This window comes from Cyprinus carpio, chromosome B22, assembly GCF_018340385.1.
Source record: "Cyprinus carpio isolate SPL01 chromosome B22, ASM1834038v1, whole genome shotgun sequence".
In the NCBI taxonomy this organism is placed as follows: Eukaryota; Metazoa; Chordata; class Actinopteri; order Cypriniformes; family Cyprinidae; genus Cyprinus; species Cyprinus carpio.
In genome coordinates this window covers 17,771,843-17,777,738 of record NC_056618.1, presented here as the reverse complement: position 1 = coordinate 17,777,738, position 5,896 = coordinate 17,771,843, and the positions used below count along the sequence as shown (strand labels likewise).

General features: G+C 38.1%; 1 pseudogene; it reads right to left on the bottom strand.

The window, feature by feature from the left end:
- Window positions 1–680: 680 nt before the first annotated feature.
- Window positions 681–5,628, bottom strand: LOC122141632 (annotated as a pseudogene).
- Between the last annotated feature and the right edge of the window lie 268 nt (window positions 5,629–5,896).

Sequence of the window (5,896 nt, the reverse complement as noted above, 5' to 3'; positions counted from 1 at the left end):
TGGCTACAAGTTGTCGTATTTCCTCTTGTTAAGCCACTTCTGAACCACAGGACAACATCAGATGCGTCTTACCTGGGCTTTATATCTATATATTATATATATATATATATATATACTATATATAGATGATAATATATATATCTACCTATATATATATATATATATATATATATATTATATGCCTCTGTGTGGTGTCCCTTAATTCTGTCCCTTATTTTCCTTTTCTGAAGTTGCCAACCCCTAGTTCGAAAACAAAGAGGAGTGTGGTGGAAAAGCAAAACCATTAAGCCAATGAGCATAATTTATGTTTTTGTTCATAATTAAAGTATCTTCTGTTTATTGCACTCCCCAGAAGAGAGTTAAGTCATATAGGTTTGGGATTGCCAGATTTAAAAAGCAGTCCTAGTACAGAGAAACTGCATCAGAATCCAATTAATAAAACTCTATTTTTGAATTAAATGGAAAAACCGCAGTTACACTGAGATATTCAAAACTAAAAGACATCTAAGTGATATGTAACACAAACTAATGCTATAGTAACTGTTGTTTAGTGTTTATAAAGCGCACAATAATGATGATGAAGTCATGTTTCAACACTTGCGTGATTCTTCTATGTTGGCTTTCCCAGACGGCTTCTCTCAGTAGGTCTGCCAGGTGTATACTTGTATCAATCACACTTCCTAATTTGAGGCATCATTCATGTTCTGGAGCACAAACTCGTAACTGTAAAAGGTATAGTTATAGTGACTGGCTTGCCTTAAACGGACTGAGCTGTTGTTTCCGAATACTGAACGCCCAGGCGTAAAAAGTTCTTGGCTCCTGAGGAAACTCTGACGTCAAACATGTGCATTAGAGTTTCAGGCTGCTGAGTCTTGGGCTCAACTTATAGAAGGAAAAGACAGAAACCAGCCTCTCGAATACAGGAAACAAAACCACCAAGTTTCTGGTGGACTCTGTTTGAAAGCGGTTAGTTAGTGATTCAGTTTTTTTGTCATGAGGCCACACATACAGTTTTCGGAGCAACATTAAAAACCACGATATCTTATGGTATCCCAGACGTCACGGTGCATTTGCACCCTTTCCTCTGATTCCCTTTACAGGCCACACCCATGTGCACCACTGTCCCGATCACATCCACCCGTAAAGAAGCAACGTCCTGACAGCGGCTGCAGCACAGGACCTGGTTGGCACTTGTCAAATCTTTCCTCAATTAGCAGGAAGCTGTTGCCTCTCTCTTTACAAACAGCTAGTGTGTTGTCCACTCACGCCTCAGATTAGAGGTATTCGTTGTAGCTGTCTGAGGAGTCAAAGTGTAGAGTGTGGACAGCATACGAAAAACAAAGAGATTTATCAGAAAATGTCAACTTAAATATCTACCAATAGCTTCGTAAGCAGCATATTGAGTGTAAGATTGTAAAATACTTCAGGGAAAGTCACATGCTGGCATACTTTAAAACAACAGTTGGGTAATTCTTTCATTATTTTAATGAGGGCAGGTTTTTATGAAAAGTAATGTAACAGTAAATTAGAGCGGGGGGGGGGGGGTTTTTTTTTTTTGGGGGGGGGGGGGGGGGGTAAACAGTATTTAGCACTGCAATAACTGTATCTGTCACACCATGCAAGACCTTTCAAATGAATGGAAAATGGAAAAAGGTGTTAAAAATTGGTTGAAGCAGTTACAGTGCTCTACAAACAAACATTTATCTACATTTTAACCTGCCAATCTTTATAAAGTGACCCATGTTTAAAACTCACATTTGCTACAGTCCTGGTTGGTGGTTGCGAGGACTCCTCCGCAGTGTAAATTCTAGTTAGAGTTAGAGTAAGCGTTAGTATGGGTTAATATGTTAAGACAAGAATCAAACCATTGCACACATTTATTGAAGCACATTTAAACATGAATGGATAGGTCTCTGTGTTCGACAAAGCATTCGTCATTTTTAACTTTACATTAGTGCTCCAAATCTACAGTTACGCTTGCTTGTATCAAAAGTCGCGTAAAAAGGGAAGTATACTGGACTTCAACAGTGAAACAATTCACTGATTTATGCTAGGAAGAATTCAAAGCACCTCACAACATGTTTCATGGGATCCCAGTGATGTTCATACCAACCTTCCACATGAAACGCATACCAGATAAAAAAGCTAAATACCTCAGTGAGGGAAGCTTATCCTTCAGTGCACAAACTTTCTTTTCCACAATGTTTCCGAGGTCATTATACCGCAGGTCCAGTTCTCTCAGAGTTTCTTTCAAAGACGACAGCAACTTCAAAACTCCTTCTTGAATCTGACAGCCTGAGAGTCTGTAAGGCAAAATCAGATTTTTATTTAGATCAACTGGCCAAGGAATGACATTCATTACATTTGCCTGTTTGCATATTTCAGGAACCAAGCAGCATAGCTTGGTTTCTGTATATCATTTATTTACCCATTTAGCAAATTACTTTGCATTCAAGTTATACATTTTAATGCATAATGGTCACTAGTGACATGCAGCCTAAATCAAATAACATATTTCATCTTTGTTGTTGATTATTTTAATTGATAACAAGTGCCTTTGTTAATATCTTTTTTTTTTTGCAGATACAGTCAATTAGTTATCAACAACATGAAAAACATCAAACAAATATTACATTTGATGTTTTTTAAATAAAAATGTCAACACTATAAAATCAACAATTACGTTCTTCAAAAACACCTTAGCATCTTTTCAAAACTTACCATAAATGTCCTTACACAACATCTATTTATCCTCACTTGTCGGGACCCTGATATTTGCAGTTCAATTTTACTTACTTCAGAACTTTCAAGATGACACTTAGCACTCCGCCCAGCCCAGCAGAGAGGATTTTTTACTCCTTCATCTTCTAGATTATGTCACTGAGGTCCAGGATTTTCAGACTCACATTTGATTCCTGAAAGCATGTCCTTGATGAACTCAATGTCCTGACTTTGGAGGTCATTGTGGCTGAGGTTCAGCATCTGAAATCTGGCATTTGGGATCACAGAAGACCCTAGAAAGTTGCTGCAGACCAGACAGTCCCCAAACTATTGTGGCCTCAGATCAAGCTGAGTCAGGTGAGAGTTTGGTGAGGTCAGGAAAGGCACCAGGATTTCACAGGTGTTTCGCTGTAAAGCCACATTCCTTTGAACCTGTCAATATGTAAAAATGTTCCATATAAAATCTGGGAATATTTTATGATACAGTATGAAGATGTTTTCATAATACTTACATAGCCTTTCTGAAGCATGTAATGGCTGGAGAGAATCTCTGAAATCCTTCTAAAGTGATGTTGAATTTCCATGAGGACAAACTCATCATGGTCTGTATCTGACATCACAAATGATGGAAAGCCAGAAGTGTGCACTGGAACAGTGTGAGGGGCTTTGTGGTCCGTGAGCTTTCAAGATCTGGCATCTGCAAACAGACCTGTCTTTGAGCTCCACGATGCAACGAACGAGACTAAAGCATCTCTCGGGGGACAGATCTTTTTCTCCTTAAAGATTTAATGTACTTGGTCACTTTTTTGTGATCTTCTAAACTACTGTCTTCCAATCGAGGCAGGAATCCTTCGAGTAAACGTCTGCTGGAATCACAAAGAAATTCCGAAGAGGAAACAGTTTAAAAAGATCCAAGTGGTTCATTTTTTACTTTTCCACTGCCACATCAATCACGCTTTTGAGAAAAAATCATACAAATTTTGCCCCATTTTTTTCGCTTTAGTTAATCCCAGGGAGTCTTGGTTTCCTGATAGAATTCATGAAAAACAAACAAGGCTGCAAAGAATTCCTGGACACTGAGATGGACAAGCTGAAAAATTTAGTTCTGTTTAAATTCAAACTTGCACTCAGAGACACAGGTAATGATCCAGGATATCGAAGAGCTTCATCAAGAGTGATATTATATTTCCTCAAGTCTTCTTTATTGAAGATGGCATTCCTGTTCCTTCAGCTTCCAGTATGCCAATGCTGCCAGTTTCTTAATCAGTCCTTTGTACTGTATGAGAGCGTCTTCTGGTGACACATTTTTCCCTTGATATTTGTTGTGGCTTAACCCAGTCTGAATGAGGCAGATAGTGGATATACATTCTGTCTGATTTGAGGGCATGTCCATGTCTTATTTGGACTTTTTATTTGAATTTGGACTTTTAATGATGGTTTTCAGAACAACTGCTATGCAATCCAACAAAAGAGAGGTATGTGGCACAATATCCACAGGCTCTTATGAGACTTCAGGTGACAGGTGACTATTTGGGTGTAGATCCGGATCCTCAAACTGCCTCGTGAAGTACTTCCTTCTTTTGTTCATCCGTGAATCCTCTGATCTGGCGTGACATATCCCTGTCTGAAGATCTCAGATGGAAGCTCAGGTTCAGCTGCCACAGGCCGGCTGGTGATCCACAGGTGGTGCGGATGGAAGCCAGTTTTCCTCTTAGAAGGTTTGCTAGGAGGACCTCCAGCGGGGCTTCTTTAGTAACATCTGACAAAATGCTGGTTTGAAAGCTCAGTACTTTTTTATACTCATCCAGACCATATAAGATGAACAGAGAACTTTTCTATCACAGATCCAGTCAGAGATCGGCCTCGCCTCTTTGAATTCCTGGGTAAAAGGCACAAAAGCAGGTCAAAAAAGACTCTGGTTTTCTCCCTCCCTCACGCAAGTTCAGCTCTCGGAATGGGAGCAGAAAAACAAGCTCTAGATCCTGATGTGGCTTTTTCCACTTGCCCAGTCATAGACAAACTTCTGCACAGTGACTGTTTTTCCCGATTCCAGCAATTCCTTTTGTTAAAACGATCTTTCATAGTCCTATTTTCATCCAAGGGTGGTTTTAAGAATTTCAAATTATTGTAGTTTATGACTGTCTGCGCTGATGTGTTTAAATCATTGGTCGTCTCAATCTGCCAGATCTCGTGTTCTTTATTGATGGGGTCCGACTCATTATTGATGATGAACAGTTGAGTGTAGATCTTATTTAGAGAGACTGATTGTTGTGCACTTCCCTCCAAAATCCTCTCAGAGTCCTTCATCATTCTTGATTTCATCTTATTCCTTACGCTCCGAAGAGTTTCTAAAAATCAGGGCAAAGCCATGTGATTAACAGAAGTATTGCGCTTATGAATGAACATTTTTTATTAAGCAACAACTTTTACCATTGTTGTTTACTGAGGTAAAGTGGTGCACCTGTTGCTGAAAAAAAAAAAAAAACATACAAATCATTATAAACAGCATATATAAGAATATACCCTTAAGCCATTTCTAAATGAGCAACTTAGCAAATGAACAATATACAGTATTTTAATGATCAAACACTCACCACATTGACGTTCACTGTAACATCACCAGCTATTTGTGGATCCTAGTATGTTTGGAGCAACTACTGTGCCACCGTTTTTCTGGTCAATTCTGAAATCTTGAAGATACTGGTCTGAATTTTGAATTGATGGTTGTCTGAGCGATGCGTGTTGTGGAATGTCGTCATGCAGTGCCATGTTTCCAAACTGTGTTTCAATGCTGTTACCATCTGTTTCAAAAATAAATACATAAATAAAATGTTTATATTTGAAATCAAAAATCAGACATATACATTAGTTTGGGATCTTTTAATGTTTTTTAAACTTTTAATGTTTTTGAATTAAGTCTTTCATGCTCACCAAGGCTGCATTTAGGCCTATTTTATCAAAAATGCAGATATAAATATTATTATGGAAAATGTCATATATTTTTTTCTGGATTCTTTAATGCATCGAAGTTCAGAAGAACAGCATTTACTTTAAAACCCTTTCATGCATGAATGACTAAATCACAAAGTAATATTTTTTTTTTTACAAATTATTTTTTTTTTATTTAAGTGAAAAATCATGCCAATAACTCTTTGGTGGTAGGCTATTCATACAC